Source organism: Panthera tigris, chromosome C2 (genome assembly GCF_018350195.1).
Source record: "Panthera tigris isolate Pti1 chromosome C2, P.tigris_Pti1_mat1.1, whole genome shotgun sequence".
NCBI classification, from domain to species: Eukaryota; Metazoa; Chordata; class Mammalia; order Carnivora; family Felidae; genus Panthera; species Panthera tigris.
The window spans coordinates 29066793-29086446 of record NC_056668.1 but is presented as its reverse complement, the minus strand read 5'-3'; the positions used below and the strand labels follow the sequence as shown (position 1 = coordinate 29086446).

Genomic DNA, 19654 nt, shown 5'->3' with positions numbered 1-19654 from the left:
TTAGAATTGTAAAGTAAAAACACACAGCGACATTGATTTTATCATGTACGCTGAAGTAAAAAACAAAACAAAACAAAACTTTCTACTTAGGAGTATATGCAGGAAATTATGTGGAGAACTTGGCATAAACATTCATACAAAATTGCCCTTGCACATTTTATTAAATTATTAAATTATAAATTAGGAGAAAAAAATCACTAAGGCAAACTAATTATGTTTCAAGCTCTTTCTTTTCTTCTGAAAATGAATCTTAAAACTGATAAGGTTATTAGGGTAGGAATTTGAATCATAGAAACAAAGAAACTAAATGAAAAACCAATACATACATTATTTATATGTATAATATATGAAAATATATGATTATTACCTGTAATTCTAACTTACATATGCTCCATTTAAAAATACTTTAGTAAAAAAATCACTTGTTTTTCTTTCAAATTAGGTTATGAGATGTTTATTATATTTATATGTAGTTCTTGAACACCAGTTAACGTAATCAATTCTACTACAGAATACATTATTTAAGGTTGAAATGAAAACTCAAAGCTTCATATTATTATTAAATAAACTGCAAGCTGTATAATATCTTCCATTCTGTGGCCTAAAATATCATTAAGGTCATGATATCTATCAACCTGCCCAGAGTTATAACTGTAAAGAAGTAAACAAAAACCTATTTTCTCAAAAAAAAAAAAAAGCCTCAGTAGATATTGTCCAATTTATTTTTCTCCACAAAGCAGGCCAAGCCCAGATGACAGTCATTGGTGGTAAATAGAAGATCTGTCACTCCACATGCATTCAAACAATGGATATTAGTGGAGTGCCTCCTACATGTGGTCACTGTTTATTAGCAAATACAACAAGTATCTTTGCCCACATGAAGCTGATATTTTTGTCACATTACATTCTACTGGTGAACATATGAGGAATAAAATCTGAGAAACATTAATAATATATTCCACTAAGACAATCTCTAGTGATGTATATTTCCAGACTTACCTCAATGATTCCATGTGATTTTTATGATATATCAATGAAAATGCTAATGGATTTGAACATCCCCAAATTAAAATGTAATTCTCACAATAATTATGATGGGCATAAAGAAATTACTCACAGGAAACAAAAATGGGTCACATCAAATGGCTTTCCAATGCCATTAGGGCACAATGTTTCTATTTGCGACATGAAAGCCTAACAATTCAGAGAATAGTTCTTGTGAATTTTGTTGAGGGAGAAGGCATTGCAGAAAATCCCACAAATTATTTGTCAGACTCCAACAATACAAGGCCTAGCAAAATATATAGTTTCCTAACTGATTATGATTTAGTTCCAAGAGATGGCACTCCCATAGCTCTGAGATAACAGGACAACAAAGATTAAATTTACATTCATAACAAGTGCCAACTTTAAAAATTTTTTTTTAAATTTATTTATTTTTGAGAGACAGAGCGTGAGCAGGTGAGGGACAGAGGGAAAGGGAGACACAGAATCCAAAGCAGGCTCCAGGCTCCAAAGTGTCAGCACAGAGCTCGATGTGGGGCTTGAACTCACGAACCATGAGCTCATGACATGATCCGAAGTAAGATGCTCAACCAACTAAGCCATGCAGGTGCCCCAACAAGTGCCAACTTTTGCTCAGCTACACAAGGTGTCTTGGGATATGTTCTCACTTGAAGGGAGATGAATATGATATAATTAACCCCTGAACAGCTGAAACTAATTGATAAGTACCTACTATGTGCTAGGAACTATGGTAAGCACTGAGTATGCATTACACTGAGGATACAGTGTGGTGGATTCTATGGTGGGAAAACTCTAAACCAGAGCAATAGCTCTGGTCTTCGACACCACTGTATCCAGCACTGTTGCAGGTCCTTTTTATATATTAATTTTTCCTGAATATCTACATGAGGTCATAGTGCCTGTTATGGATGAACAAAGTTGTTTCAAACAGTTAAGAATAGGCCCAGTGAGGTTTAGTGGCACAGGATGGGAAGCTAGGATTATCTAGTTGTAGGCCTGTGACCTAAACCCCTATAAACCGTCTAGCCTAAGGTGCGTAACTCAGAGTCAGATTTGAACTGCCATCAAATGGTAGCCTTGTAAACCCAAAATTTCAACAATAATGAAGTTTATGGAACACACTTTAAGTGAACAGAGTATCTTTACAAGCATTATCTTTTATAGCCTTCACAATCACTATCAGATTATGCTCTTTTTTAAAAAAGTAGGAAATGGAAGGCTGGAATGGGGTTACATCAACACAAAACTGCTCTCAGACTCATGTGTACAAACTGTCTTTCATGCAAAGAAATTTGTATTCTACTTATTGTCCTATTGTAAAATGAATCACAGAATTCAATTAAACACTCATCTTGAAAACAAGAGCATAAGTGGAAGTTCCTCAATGGCATTCGTGCAAATAAAATAATGATGTTAAACATACATCTAATCTTTTGTTGTACATATTGAGTCTGCTCTAGCTACTGTTAAGTTATACATTCATAATGACAAAACCATGAAATGAATTTTTTTATGTTTGTACCAGCAAAAATCTAAATAGGGAGAGGGCAAAAGGGCGAATTTGTTATATTTGTCCAGTATTTCCTTCTACCAACAACACCCAGTGGCATCCCTTTACCTTGGAGTTTGTTCTATGCTCTTTATATTCTAACTTTCTAACTGCCTCTCCTAAACAACAACAAAACAAATGGATCTATTACTGATACTTTTTTTTAATTCCCTTATATAATCATATTTAAATTTTGTATATAGCTACATTACTGTGTAGAACATCTGGATTTCTGCTAAGATTTTTCCTGGAATATTAACTCTGCAATTTTCCTCATAAACATTTGGAAAATACCAAGTATAAATATTAAATTCCTTTTTTAAATTTTTTTCTTGGAGCATAACTATCCACAGCAAATGATGAACTTTAAAACAGAGATATAATACACACCTCTTCCTAAATTTATCTTTTTTTTTTTTTCTTAGAAAATGGTGTTCAGGCTGGGGATAACAGTAGTTTGGGAACATTTATGATAAAGCAAGTTTAAGGAGAAAATGGGAACATTAACACAGGTTTTTCCCTTGTCCTTAATATAATATTTTTGATGTAGATGAATCATGAATCTGGTTCTTTAAGTGGGAGGAGTTGAAGGGATAGATTATTTGGGAGCAAAGAGGAGACACATTGGCAGCCCAGCCTTTTTTATGCTTCTGCCCTGTGTCCTGCATAATGAAGATACAAGCACTCTCTCTCCACATCCTACCCTGGGCCTGGCAGCACTAAGGGGTATGATAAGTATTGTATCTAGCATTTCTGAATGTCAGAGGGCAGGAGAGGTCTGAAGAAGAGAAAACTTACATGTATCAAATAGAGCAATGACCACAGAAAGAAGATCAGACATAATAAATAAACTTAATACTTCAATCTAGCAAATCATATGGCACAGGATTTCCTCTTGACATGCTTCTTTTATGTTGGCTGCATGAATGGAGAAGGATATCTCTAGGGTTTGAGGAAAATAAGTTTATTTATAAAAGTGCTTGATATTAACAAGTCCATGTAAATAATAACACTGATCATAACAGAAAAACTGCAAGGGAAAAGTGAAAAAGCTAAAATATATACCTGATCAAATAAAATATACTACAAAATGTTTCTCATTTATGTCTAATTGCAACTGGTTTAATAACAATAATGTAGATCAGAATCAAGGTGATTTGATATTGTCATAAGGCATTTCTTTAAAAATTATGTTATATAAACATTGCTTATCCTGCTCAGTAATGTTCTTGAATTGAAGAAAAAAGCCTAACAGAATCAGGATCAGATTCTTTGTTTTTATTTTCATTTTGTATTTTTTGGTGTGAGAGCTATGACTATTTCAAGAAGGTCTACATTATGTTTGTGTGAACGTTAAGTTATCTTAAATAGTAGAAATCTTGCTACACTTCCAGACAGATATTTTTCAAAGAAAAAATTGATAAATTAGCATTATTAAAAGGAAAAAATTCTGTTTCACAAAAGACACTTAGGAAAATGAAAATAGCTGAATCTATTGCAATAATCATTTTGCCATGTTTGTAAATAAAGCTATTATGTTGTATGCCTTAAACTTTTCAGTGATGCATGTTAATTTTTTCTCAATAAAACTATAAAGAAAAAATAAAAGGCACATACTAAGAGAAAGTCTTTCAAAACACATATCAGAAAAAGGCCTGGTATTTATACAATTCAACACCAAAACAACAAGTAATAATAATAAACAAACAAACAAACAAAAAGTCTACAACCAATCCAAATACAAAATTGGCAGTGGATCTGCATAGAATTTTTTCCAAAGAAAACGTACAGATAGCCAATAAACACATGAAAAGATGCTCAACATCACTAGTCATAAGGAAAATGCAAATCAAAACCACAGTAAGATATCATCTTACACCTGTAAGAATGGTTAAAATAAAAAAGGAAATAACAAATGTTGATGAGTATGTGGAGAGAAAAGAACTCTTTGTTAACTATTAGTGGGATTGTAAAATGGTAGAGCCACTGTAGAAAACAGTATGGACAGTAACCAAAAAATTAAAAATAGAAAATCCATATGATTCATTACCTCCACTACTAAGTATTTACCCAAAGAAAACAAAAACACTAATTTGGAAGGATATATGTGAGCCTATGTTTATTGCAATTTTACTCAAATAGCCAAGCCATGGAAGCAACCTAACTGCCCATCGATAGATGAATGGATAAAGATGATTTGATACACACACACACACACACACACACACACACACACACACACACACAGAATATTATGCAGCTATAAAGAAAAATGAGATATTGCCATTAGCAACAACATGGATGCAGCTAAGTGGTATTATGCTAAGTGAAAAAAGTCAGAATGAAAAAGACAAATACCATATGATTTGACTCATATGTAGAATCTAAAAACAAAACAAATGAATAAACAAACAAAAAGTAGAATCAGACCTACAAATACACAGAACAAACTCATGGTTGCCATAGGGAAGGGGAATGGGGGATGAGAAAAATGTGTGAAGGGGAGCAGGAAATACAGGCTTCAAGTCATGGAATGAAAAAAATCATGGGAACAGAAGCCAAAGCATAGAGAAGATAGTCAATGATATTGTAATAGCATTGTATGGTGACAGATGGTAGCCACACTTGTGGTGAACACAGCATAACATATAGAGATCTTAAATCACTGTGCTATCCACATGAAGCTAATGTGACACTGTGTCCACTACACTCAAATAATTTTTTAAAGTAAATTTCAAATAGAAAGGTCCAGTATGTAAAATACACAAAGAACTTTAAAAATGCAAAAAAAATTTTTTTTTAAATAGGCAAAGGCCCGAAGAGCCACCTCACCAATAAGATACACAGATGACAAATAAATATATCGAACAGATGTTCAACATCATATGTCATCAAGAAATGCAAAGTAAAACAATGAGATTCTATTGTATAAATGAGACACTATGGTATGTCATCAAGAAACTCAAGTTAAAACAATAATGAGACATCTATTAGAGTGACCAACATCCAGATCACTGACAATGCCAAATGATGACAAAGTTGTAGGGCAACAGGAATTCTCATTCATTGCCAGTGGGAAGGCAAAATGGTACAGCCACTTTGGAAGACAGGTTGGCCATTTCTTACAAAACTAAACATACTCTTACCATATGATCCAGCAATCACACTCCTTGGTATTTAGTTAAATGAGTTAAAAACATACATCTACACAAAAATATGCCAATAAACGTTTATAGCAGCTTTACTCATCATGGCCTAAACTTGGAAGCAACCAAGATGTCCTTCACAAGCAAATGGATCAACAAAGAGTGGTACATCCAGACAATGGAATGTTATTCAGCACTAAAAGAAATGAGCTATTAAGCCATGGAAAGAGATGAAGGGGACTTAAAAGCTGATTACTAAGTGGAAGAAGCTAATCTAGAAAAACTACATACCTAACTACTCTGTGATTTCAACTATATGACATTTTGGAGAAGGCAAAACTATGAAGACAGTAAAACAGTAGTTGACAAGGATTAAGGGCCAGGGGATGAAGGCATGAATAGATGGAACACAGATAATTTTTAGGGCAGTGAAAATTATTCTATATGATACTGTAATGATGAATACATGTCATCATATATTAGGCCAAGCCCATAGAATATAAAACACAAGAGTGATTCCTAATATAAACTACAAACTTTAGTTACTAATAATGCATAATACCGGATTATCAATTATTAACAAATTTACCACACTAATGAAAAATGTTAAAAATAAGAAAAATTAGGATGTGAAGGAGTAGCTAGAATGTTGTCTTTTTCACTCAATGTTTTCTTCTGTAAACCTGAACTGCTTAAGTCTATTAAATCAAGCAGGGCAGAGAATGGTTGTCACTTAATTGAACAAACGGACACAAGTTGGAAAAGTGACTGACAATTGTGCCTATACTGCTTTTCTAGATTCTTTTTCATTATGATTTCACTCTTTATGCTGTAAAACAGAATAAAATCAAATATCTAGAGAAATTTACTTTAATGATTGTAGTAAAAAAACTTTCACTCCAAAGTCAGAATCTTCTCTTTAGAACTGAATAGCTCGTTTTATAATGGATTTAAACATAGTTTCATACAAAGAGAAACAAGTTGAGGGATACATTAACCACTTTCTCCACCAAACTCCATATTATGACAGCATTTGTGAGGCATTGCAATTTCGGATTAAGACCTATTTTTAGGACTCTGTGGACTTACTGTCAAATCTGAAAATTTAAGACATTAAAGTCCAGTCTGTGTTTCATCTGCTGTCCTTTACAGTTACCAAAAGGTCAATTTATTGTGTTTCCTTTTCCTCTTTTTTCATATTATCTTGCACTTCAGCTTAATACAAATATTAGTTAAAGTTCTTATTTTACTTTCCTTGAAAAAGTAAAATACACTGAGACTGGACCATTACAGTTACTGAAAAAAAGCTGCAAAATGCACACAAAGGACAGAAGTATCAGCAATTATTCAGGGAAAAAGATAGGATTTGAACTTTTTATTGCATAAAAAGGCAAGTGGAAAGGGAAATCATTTCTTTCCACTATATGTGAGTAATTGCATTAAAAACTTAAGAAAGGCCCTTTAAATAAGTAGTTTCCATGTGTTTTTAATGTCAGAAATAGTGTATAACTTGTTTAAATGAGATGTCATCTCCCTGCATTCCAAAGTTCAAAAGTAAGTCCAATTTCAACTGCTAGAGGCACACTGATTTCTAATATATTACATTTAGAAAAAAGTGGAAATTTGATGATATAGAGAGGGGCCCACCAACTATGAGCCCACAGACTAAATTTGGTATATGGCTAATTTTGCATACCTCATGGCTAAAAATGGTTTTCACAAATTTAAAGTTTTAAGGAGGAGGAAGAAGAGAAGGAAGTAAAGACAGAGAGAATAAATATGGCTAGCAAACCCTAAAATATTTACTGTATAGTCTTTCACAGAAAAAGTTTGTGAATCCTAACAAAACATTGCATATCTTGCCAAAAAATGACTATTCCTTTGCAAACATTTCAGAATTGAGACATGCATATTTTTCTTCTATTAAGTATGGTGTGTCTCCCATAAGATGTGTCATTAACATGCTCTTAGCCAATCCAGAAAACACATTGGAATAGAACTACATCATAAATACAATTTCATATACTAATTTTTTTTTAATGTTTATTCATTTTGGAGAGACAGAGACAGAGCGTGAGTGGGGGAGGGGCAGAGAGTGAGGGAGACACAGAATCTGAAGCAGGCTCCAGGCTCTGAACTGTCAGCACAGAGCCTGACATGGGGATCTAACTCACAGATCATGACCTGAGCTGAAGTCAGACACCCAACTGACTGAGCCACCCAGGTGCCCCTACAATTTCATATTCTATTTGAATCTTTATCCTTTACTCATATTTACTTATTAGGATAGACATATGACTGTGCATTGTAATACTTTAGTTCTTTAGCATAGCTAACATGTTTTCTCCTTATATGTGTTCTGAAATAAAATGTTTAAATGTTGAGATTTAGGTATGTGGGGAGGACAATGAAGGAAGAAATGAACTAGACTTCTGCAAGAGGAATCTGACCTCTAATTGTTTCTTGAATCCATTATTTGTCTTATTTTTTTCCATTCTTTGCACAAATGAGAATGTCTAGTTTTACAAAGGGGACTACTAATCTTAGGATAAAAATTTTAATTTGGGGAGGGATGACTGAATGCAGACACTATGATTTAGAGATTGTATATCAATTTTGTCAAATAATCTTTTTGATGAAATTGGGTGATACACAGTACACACGCACGCACATGCACACACGCACACACACACACACACACACACACACACCTCCATATATATGGATAAAGCTACTGACATAGATCCTACCTGATACATCATGTACCTTCATTCTGAAACTCTTTCTCAAGGACAAGTCATTTGTTTACAATTTGCTTATGTCTGTTTACAAATGATTTAGCCTACAAAAATGATTAAACATGAGAACACATTATACATAAAATTCAGATTACAAATGAAAGCTCAACTTCAACAATAACTATAGCAATAACAAATATAATTTGTAATGAATTTAAATAGCTTTCAGAAGCATTAGCTCTGGAATGTGAAGAAAAACCAGAATTTTTTTTTTTCCAGTGGTTTGTCACAGCAGTGTTTTCCAGTACCCTATGTGTTCAACATTGACACCAAAAGTTAGATGACAAAACCTATTTTGTTGAGAAAGGGAACACTTCAGCCAAGGACACCAAAACTAAATCTTCATTTCTGTTTGTTTGTTTTTAAGGTGATGTAACTTTTTTTTATTTTTTATTTTTTTTAACGTTTATTTATTTTTGAGACAGAGAGAAACAGAGCATGAACGGGGGAGGGTCAGAGAGAGGGAGACACAGAATGTGAAACGGGCTCCAGGCTCTGAGCTGTCAGCACAGAGCCCGACGCGGGGCTTGAACTCACGGACCGCGAGATCATGACCTGAGCCGAAGTCGGCCACTTAACCGACTGAGCCACCCATGCGCCCCAAGGTGATGTAACTTTTAACGGAAGAAAAGAAACACTTTCCATCAGGCCATGTTGAGTCAACATTTCAATCTAGGTCAAAGCATAAGTCATCAACATCATGTCTTTGAAGTTTTATATCAGGTGACATGTAAAATCAGTATCATCAAAAGTGACTTCTGAGGAGCTATGGGTAAAAGGAACATACAAATTCTTCTCAGGCAAATTCATAAGCAAAATGGGAAAGAATATCTATGTATATCCAAGAAAAGTAGCTAATGTAAATCAACAGAACCCAAAACAGAAGACTCACCAAACATATCAAAGAAAGAGAAATAAGGAATAGGCATACATGGTGAATGGCACAAAGATATTAAGGAAAAAAAGGATCCCAAGACAGTGCTATTATTTCAGCAAAATATAAATTGACACACCAAACTGTAAAATATGACTTGAAATCAATCCAGAAGGCAAGTAGAAACAAATACAAGACACTAGTTTTTTTTTTTCTTTTGATAATTAGTATTTTAAATATAAAAATTAAAAAAGACTATCACTGTGTAAATTATTTCTCATTCCAATCCTCATGTTGAACTATTCCAAACTAAACATTAATCATTTTAAGAATAACAATAGAGGCTATAAATACTATATGGAAAGAAATATCCTTATAGATGTTGAGCACACATTAATCTTAAGTGGTAAGCGTTATATCTGAAGGTATTTGTAGAGTTAAAATTTATTTTCATAACATAACTTAGTAGTTAAGAAGTATAATGGATAAATTGAGATTCAAATTAGAAAGCATGTTATTTTCAAAATAGAAGAACTTGTTTAATTATTTGAGTATAAATATTATTATATCTCAGAAGAACAGTATGAAATTTCAGGCCTCATTGAGAGGCCACACTCTAGTAAGGGTGATAGATCAGTATGGTAATTATCATACAACATGGGGTGCTACATGGAGGGCCCCAGCAGGGAAAGCCATACTCTATGTGAAGAACCATGGAAACCAGACAGAAGAACATATTTTAGCTGCACTGAATTATAGATTTGCATGGGGTTTGGGCAAAACCTCCTGGATGTGCATAAATAATGAAGGTATAAAAAAGTCAAAGTGTCAGAAAAATGTTTCAGTATCATCAGTCATGATTGCCATTCTATTCATCAGGAGAGTTAAAAAGAAAAAAGAAAAATAATGGCTTACTCTATACTTATTAAACCACAATCTTCAGCTTGAATTCACAAATCTAAGTTAGAAAACACACACACACACACACACACACACACACACACACACACACACAACACGGGTGTTCCTTATTTTGACAACCTACATATTTTACATAGTGAGAAGATTAATAAAATTTCACTAAAACTAACACCTAGGTCCTGATCCCATTCACTCCTTTATCACTTTGTACAAACTTCCCTTTGCCAAGGTTACTTGGGGTCTTCACTTCATTAATACCAATGGACAATGTTAATCTCTCATCCATATTGGATTCCTTTCATTCTGGCTGTGCATATGCCCAGAGTAGTCTCTTTCCTCATCTATGATTTGCTCTTCCCCCTTCAGAATGCTTTAATGACTTCTTCATTCTCTAATACTCACTTTAAATAGACTGAAGTATTTGGCCCTACCTTAAATATCCAGACAGACCTGACGTCATCCTCCAATTTGCTTTCTTTGTTCAAACTGTATTAACCTTCTCTTAGTTCCTCAGACACAGAACACAGAACACATCTTGTATGATCCATTGAATGGTCTGATGATGATACTTTCTTTTTGCCACAAAAGTCTTCACTGATCATGCTGATAATGAAATTGTTGTTTTAAAGTCTTACCATCTATTATACCCACACTTAAATTTTCCACAGTGTATGCTGTACTTGGCATAATTTTAATTTCCACAATTATGTCCTCTTGCTTATCAACGCTCTCTTTCTACAGTTTCATCTACACCAAAAATCAGCAAAATGTTTTGTTAATAACAGAAAGTAAACAAGATAGGCTTTGTGAGCCTAGAGGAAAAACTGAGCAACTGTCCTTATCACAAGACAGTCTTTCTTTTGTATAGTTTATATTTTACAATTAAAAATGTAAAAAATATTTATAGTCCATGCCAAATCAGGCAACAGAATGGATTTGGTTCATGGGCAGTAGTTTATCAATGCTTGACCTAGATACATGACATTAAACATGATCTATAGGCCTATGATTTTCATACTCACATCTCTATCCAAGTCATCTTCTTGTTGACTACTGGATATATTCATTTGAATTCTAAAATACACCTCAATTTAATGTAGGGGGGAAAAGTAAAACAAATAACATGCATGACTCCATGTACACATCTGTCACTTAGAGTCTATCCCATGTTATCAAACCTCCCCAATCTCAATAAAAGATTGTAACCATGTACCTACATTTAAATGCTTGATGTAATTTTTGATCAGTAAGTTCCACTGGGTCTATCTTAAAAACAACTTCAAAATTCAACCAATTTTACAACTTTATTGCTACAACTTTAAGCAACATAATTGTTACAATCACAATCCCAACCACAATCATCCTTCCCCTGAACAAGTATAATGGTCAACTAAATAATCCTTGTTCCCCCACCACTGTATTCCTCACCAATAATATACCTTTCATACTACAGGTGGAAGGAGTGGTGTTAAGAGTAAATCTAATCGTATCACCATCTATATTAAAGCTTTCAATTGATTTGTTTTCTATCTCAACATTGACTACAAAATCCTCATCCCTTACAGCTCTTAATCTCATGTCTCTCCCATACCCTTCCTTTATTCCAGCCAAACTGGCCAGCGCTACACAAAACTATTAGGCTGATTTCTGTTCTAGAACTTTTATATTTGCTATTCCTTCTGATTGGAATACCTGGGGTCAGCAAAGTACATGAGTTTGTCTTTTCATTCCAATCTCACATGAAGCATCACCTCCTCAAAGAGAAAATTCTCTGACCTTCCCATAGCTGAATCACTGCCTCTCCACATGCCAGTTGTATTCAACTACACCATCACATTTCATCTTCTTCATAGCAGTGTACTTCATAGCCCTCCATAACATTGATTAGGTTGAATATCTGGGTGCCTTTTTCCCTGTCCCTTTCTACTACAATAATGTTGTGGTTATAAAACCACTTGAGTCTCTGCCTTCATTGCTATATCCCCAGTGCCTGGCATGTAGTAGGTACTCTATTCTGATCGCCTTGTTGACCACTATGCATATATTAATCTTTTTGACTAATTTTTTTTACACTATTTCTCTTCTACCCCTCTGTACTCTTCTCTCTTATTTATCTTCTGGCTTTCTACTCATCTTTAAATTTTATATTATTCTGTGGCCTCAGAATTTCCCCATTATATTGTGAAGCTTAATTTTCTCAAAACAAAAACAAGCAAACACTATTTTGGCAAGAAAGCCAGAAGGTAAGATAGAATACAGTAAATGTTTGTTTGGTATAAGTAGGCACATCATTACCAGGAAGACAATTCCACCAAGAAACAAAGAAACAAAAGCACTTCCGGTTATTCCTGGTTCCCAGATTTGAATCCAGTAAGTTTTTTTCACTTTTAAGCATCCTTGACCATAGAGATGAAAGACATCTACTTAGAGTCAAAACTTATTATCACTGTCTACATTTAGATTCCAGAAATACAACTTAATATGGTATCAATTTATGTGATAGTAATTCAGGAGCAGTTTTATCAACATCTTCCAACAGAACAAATGTCTTTTCTAATTAGCATCTTCAATTAAGTACCTAAATCTAATGAAGAATAAGTTATACATTATGCTAAATTTTCATTGGCTCACTATTCTAGAAAGCTTTCAAATTAATTAAAAACAAGATATTCAGTAATGGAAAAGAGAAAGAGATAAAAGCCTGTTTTGATCAATTTAAATTAGAATTTAACATTACTTTAATACACTAGTTTGTACTTGACTGCAAGAATAATAAAGCAAAATTATTGAGTCTTAAGTAGCGACCACTGTATAATCTGAAAAGTCAAAATGAATTACCAAAAAGAAATTTAAAAATCCTTCAATAGCTTCCCACTTCACTCCAAACAAAAGCCAAAGTCATTAAAATGGCAAGTGAGACTCTACATAGTCTATATCCCTTCCTCTCTGTTCTGTTACCTCTCAGATCTCCTACCAACCCCACCACATGTGCTTTGCTCTAGACACATTCGTTTCTTTGCTGTTCTAAAAAACACCAGGCATGACCTTGTTCAAGATTTACACACTTACTGCTCTGTGTGGCTCAGGCCCTAACTACCTTGGGCTTTCAATCACCATCTTCTTCATGAGGTCATTCCAGACTATCCAATTAAAAACTGACTTCTCAGAATTCCCTGCTCCCCATCACTGCATTCTTTTTCACCATCAACCCGACCATACTTAACATATTTATGTTGCTCGTTGTCTGTCATCCCTCTCCCTCCATGGAGGGAATGCAAGCTCCAGATGGCAGGACTGCTTGTCAATTTTCTTAACTACTTTATCACTAGCATCCAGAATAGTTCCTGGTTCAAGGTAAATCCTTTATAAGCTTCTGTTGAGTAGATACCTATATAGTCTGAGCCATCAAGGAGCTTATAAATAAGGAAAAGACACAAATGAACAATTATAGCGCATATTGAGAAATATTGATAGGGTTGTTATGGGGACCTATGAAAACTATAGAGAACAACATCAAAAAAAATAGTGTGGAATCTGGGCAGAGACAGAACAGGGGATATCTGAGTTAAGGGACAAAAGGAAGATAGGCAGCTAAAGAAAAAAGAGAAAGGAAGATCAGAAAATAAGAATTAGAAGTTACTGCAGGAAAAATAAGTTTAAAAAAATCATCATAAGAACAAAGCATAATACACATTGCATCTCAATTATTATGTCACACACAATTAACTATAAAAACCAAAAATAGTTTACGCTTTGATAAAACTATGGTTAATAAATAGATCAATATGTGACATGACCAAATAGAAATCTCAGTGCTTCCTAACTTGAGAAAAAGTAAGGGAAGAAAGTTGTTGATGTATGAGGCACATGTCCGTTAAAGACCAGCACTAGCTTGTGAACATTGTGTACAACCTTCATAATGGAAAGGTGCCAGATTAATTTTTTTGAAGTCTCTTGAAATCTAAGTTGGCAACTCTGAAAATCATGTGTAATTCATGAGCTTTTAAAGGAAACATAATAAGTGACAGAGAAGTGATTTTCAAGTGCTCAGGTATATGTGGCATTATAGGTTGAAGAGGTAGAAAGAAACAGAATTAAGAGTAAGCAGTAATTTCTGCCAAAGACCAGGACATACAGTCTCATACATGTGACTATTTTGCATTTCTTGACTCCACTGTCTAGGCTCTTTAGTTTGTTTGTTCTGGAGTTTGTACATACACACACACACACACACACACACACACACACACACACACAAACTTAACTTGCATTAAAAGCACAATTTAACACTTCATACCATGAGACTATAAAGTTAGGTGGAGTAGGCTAAGTGCCTTCCTGAGGAAGGAGCCAGGTTAATCAGTTACTTACCACTTTATTTCTATTTTTTGGTAGGTAAAGTACCACTAAAATTTCACTAAAATTAATTTTTTAATTCACATTATATTTTAATTTTATTAGCACATTTCAGAATACCTTACTTTATATATTTCTAATACCTGCTTCTATCACTTCTTCTCTTTTTTCCCCTATTTATACCATTTCTATTCCTCTTTCTATATCTTCAGCTATTATGGCCTCTTTATTCTAAATTTAACACACCCACCCACACACACATGCACACACATGCACGCACACGTGGCTGGGAAGAGAAATGAGGCTAGTATATCCCATAGAAGATAATGTCCAATAAACCTACATTTTCTTGAAGTTAAATTCCATAACAAATTCCAAACACAACAAAAATCTCCAAATTAAATTTTAATTCTAAACCAAGTGCCCTCACAGTCCCGAAACACGTAAAAACAGAGCATTAAAGCTCAATAAAAAATGCTAAGATCACTTGGAACAGTGTTTAAAATATTTTTTCCTAAATAAATTCAGTTTTTAGAGATTAGGAGGACCCTAATTAAAATGAGATTTTCCTTACAAAACAAATTAAATAAAATAAATGGTAAATAAAACCCACACTTTATTATGGTGCATGATTAGGGTATTTTGTAGAATATTGTGAATGAATGTCACCTAAAGATTAGATAATACTATATAATTTTAGGAGAAAGTGGTATCAATTACCATGTTCTTCTCCCATAAAAATGAAATATTCTACAACTAAACCCTATTTTTTTCCTATGGCAATGGCTTTGATGATTAGGAAATCACCTTAAAACACTGTAACAAAATACCATACAATGATTTCATTTTAAACAATCAAATCTAAGTTGTGAAGAGAAATCCCTTTGTGTACAAAAAAAGTATATTTTTAAGAGAGTATTCCACAACAAGTCTTTATAATTAGATATTTATGGCATCACCTTCCTTACTTCACAGGCTCCCAAGCAGATTGCATAAAAGAACATGCATTGACATCTTTTAGGAATATAACCTTCAGATGTCTGGAAAGAATTTAAAATGCATAGTTTTCTCAGAAATCTTAATTTTGAGGGCAAAATCTCAATGAATGTTATTCTCTTTCAAGTAAATCCATTTGTGTTCTTAAATAACTACTTTGTTTACCATATGATATGAATTTTTAATCTAGGGAAATGTGTATAGCATGTAATGTCTAAGAATGGCTAGCTTTTTGTTGTTGTTAATTTCAAGAAGCTGTTAGAATTTAAATGTTGTTGGGGTGGATATTTATGGGAGTTTTAAGTATTGGATTTGCATTTATATATTAAGAAGTTTAAATCAAAAACTAAAACTGGACATAAATAATTCTGCTACAGACCAACTTATACACATACACACATATATATTCTTAACTAGCACAAAGGAAAACTCTTTACATTTGATAAGGAATGCCAAAACATTAAGCCTTCTATTGGATAGCAGAGTTCAATTTCACCACTACTTAGCTTGATGATATTTTAAGGTCAGGTCTCCTGGCATACACAACTAATCATCATTCAATACTGACTGCCAAATGTTTGAGCTCACTTCTCTTAAAACAGTATTCAATTATAAGATGAGAACAATTTATCTAAGCAACCTGGAAAAACATAAACTCTGGTGGCATTAAGGTCCTTCAAGGTGATTATTTCTCACTCGTAATGATTCTAAGATATTAAAACTCATAGATCATATGATCTGCTATACTCTAATTGAAAAACAGTAGCTATAAATCTTCACTCAAAAATGGATACTATCTTCATTTACTGACAGAAGTATACAATCACTTAAATTTCTTTTTATGAATGAAACAAAAAAATGAGGGGAAAAAATAATGCCTTTGGCACACACGGAAAAGATTTCAATGGAGAGAGGGAAAAAGAAAAAGAGATGGGAGAGAAAACTCTATATCTGTCCCTCCATCCACCTATCCATCTACCCATCCATCCTTAACAACTTGCAAAATAGGACAACCAAATGATTTGTTTTTTTAAAATTTTGCCCTGTATCTCAAATAGCATTTTACAAGGGAGATCATGAAACTAAAAATCATAATTGCTGAATGTTATCAGATTTTTTTGAATGCTTAATGTCTAACCCAAAATCTGGTCATGAAAGAAACAGAAATCAATTTGCCCTCAAAGTTTAAGTTTGCTACATGATCTCCACTGGCTTCTTCAAAATTTCAAACTTTCTTACATATAGCATCAGAGATGGAATTTCAGCATATAAATAATCATGGAAACTAAATTGATTAAAATGCTCTGTATATTCATGATAATAAAATAGTACTATATTTAAACCCTACATTGCTTACAAAAATCAGGAAAATGGCACTAATTCAAAAACTATGACAAACTTGTTTTTGGAAACAGAGTGGCATACACACTCCATTCTTCTTATTATTATTCTTATTATGTACCAGAAAAAAATAGCACTCCTTTATTAAAGCCATTAAGATAGGAATATATTTTTAAGGTCTGTCAAACAATATTTCTAAATGTTTTGTTTTTAAATTCAAAATCATATCTTTACTTTTAACAAGAATTCACCTTGCTAATCATATCTTTACTTTCAACAAGAATTCCAAACTGCTTCATCCTGCCTTTATATTCACATGCATCTCAGTGGCTGACTTTTATTAAATTTTTATATAAATTACACCTTTACCTTAATATACATCTCATATCATTACTTGAACATATTGTTGTAGAAAGAAAGAAACTAAATTGTTGAGCTCAGAATTAATTTCTTAGCTCTAAACACAGTAACTGCTGCCTATACCTCCTAGAATTCTGTAAATAAGTTGGGCTCCCTGATGTCTGTGTACAGTCCCTCTGGGCAGTCAGCTTTCCCATGGCCAAAACTGTTATGTTTTATACCTATACATATTAGATGTCAGTTCAGTTTTATCTAGATTGTCCCTAAAAGTAAATGTAGTGTGTTTGGAAATGTGTATGTTCACAACTATCTGTGGTAGTGTTTTTTTTTAATTTTTTAATAAACATTTTATTTTAGAATAGTTTTAGATTTACAGAAAATTTATAAAGATAGTTCATAAAGCTCCCACATACCTGACACTCAATTTCTAGTACTAACATCTGTGATAGTTCTTTTAAAGACAAAGTAAACCTGAACAATTATGTTACTTGCTTCATTTTCTTTTTTAAAAATCACATAAATCCCACTTTATCTTAAGGATTGGCTTTATTTTCATTTACTAAGGAGTTTCTAATGCAAGAACAACCTGAGTAGCATAGAAGAGGGCAGAGTGCAAGACAGGGAATGCTACTCCAAGGGTATGCACTGATTATTCTGTAAGTCAGAAGTCAGGAAAATAGATGAGTCAAGCAGATGCTTTTCTTGAGAGATATGAAAACTTGAAAAGGGACAACTACCTGACTGGAGCCCATACTCCACTCCTTCCTTCTTACTTGAACATGATGCCCCTAGAGAGATCACCAGCCAACATTCTTACTTAGAATTTAGGATGCATTTCCTATGGCATGTTGTAAGTGGTGATTGCACACAGTTGAATTAATGTTGATTATGATGCTTTATGTACATTCTAGAATATATACATATTTGTCTTCTGTCCCCACAACTTAATTACTATTTCTAACATGGCTTTTATGGGGAAAGAAGATCCAAGTTTCCCAATGGCTTACAAATCATTAGCATATAATCTAATGATAAATATGGAGAGCTTGTATGTAAATGCAATGTAGTTTTGCTCTCATCTCTTAGTTAAAGAAACTTTAAGTTAAAATAATTTTATTACTTTTGCACACATATTTGCTATAAGAATTATACTTCATTGATGTGTTATCACACCTCTGGAAGTCCCAAAGATCAAAGTTTAAGACAAAGCTATAAACTCAATGTAAAGAAAACTTCATTTATATATTTTACTGTATTATTTCTCACCAATAGTAAAGTACCATGAAATTTTTATTTAAAAATATATCCAGGGCGCCTGGGTGGCGCAGTCGGTTAAGCGTCCGACTTCAGCCAGGTCACGATCTCGCGGTCTGTGAGTTCGAGCCCCGCGTCAGGCTCTGGGCTGATGGCTCGGAGCCTGGAGCCTGTTTCCGATTCTGTGTCTCCCTCTCTCTCTGCCCCTCCCCCGTTCATGCTCTGTCTCTCTCTGTCCCAAAAATAAAAAATAAAAAACGTTGAAAAAAAAAATTTAAAAAAAAAAAAAAAAAAAAAAAAAAATATATCCAGTAATATAAAGTTTTCATTTTAAAACTTTTATCTTTAAATTCTGTGTAATTGCATGTCCAACGATGAAAAAAATTAGTATTTAATGAGCTTTATTGATCTAAATGATACTATGCTGCTTGGGTTGTATTTGAAATCATAAGATTTCTTATCATGCCTATGAAACTTCCTTCATTTAATCTAGCTACCTAAAGGAAGCAAAAAATCCCTTAATCATAAAATTAAAGCATTCCATTATGCTTTCTATTAAGTTGTTTTGCCCCATTAATCACTGTCTATTTTAATTTATTCTTTTAAAAAGAAACTAAATTACTTAACTTGCATTTATCATCACAAGCTTCAGTATAGCTAAGCATGGGATTGATTTCAGGGAGTGTTTTTTACACATGACAGTCACTATCAAGGAAAAGAATATCTAAGCAATCAATATTGAAGAAAGAATAAAAGGCTTGGACAAATAAAAGAGATGATACTTACTTTTCCTCTAACATTTTAAATATCCAATATTTACCTATTACCCATTAAGAAAAGTCATAATCCCTGGAAATGATCGCCTTTGAAAGGGTTTTGGCAGTCTTGTGTAATACTAAATGTACTGTTGGATCACTATTGCAGAAAAACAGTTGTCCTGCTGCATTTTAGTGATCTGACACATTGCCAGAGGAATAAACAACTCTTTTAGCCAACAGAAATGTGATGTAGCTGCTGCCTACACATTCTTGTT

The 19654-nt window shown here is 33.5% G+C and overlaps 1 long non-coding RNA gene across 1 annotated transcript in view; it reads right to left on the bottom strand.

Moving 5' to 3' along the window:
• Positions 1–1606: 1606 nt before the first annotated feature.
• LOC122230671 overlaps positions 1607–19654 on the bottom strand; it is a 43956-nt gene continuing 25908 nt past the window's right edge. The window contains exon 3 of the long non-coding RNA XR_006207710.1: positions 1607–1672. This is a non-coding gene — a long non-coding RNA (uncharacterized LOC122230671). The remainder of the gene's footprint in view (positions 1673–19654) is intronic.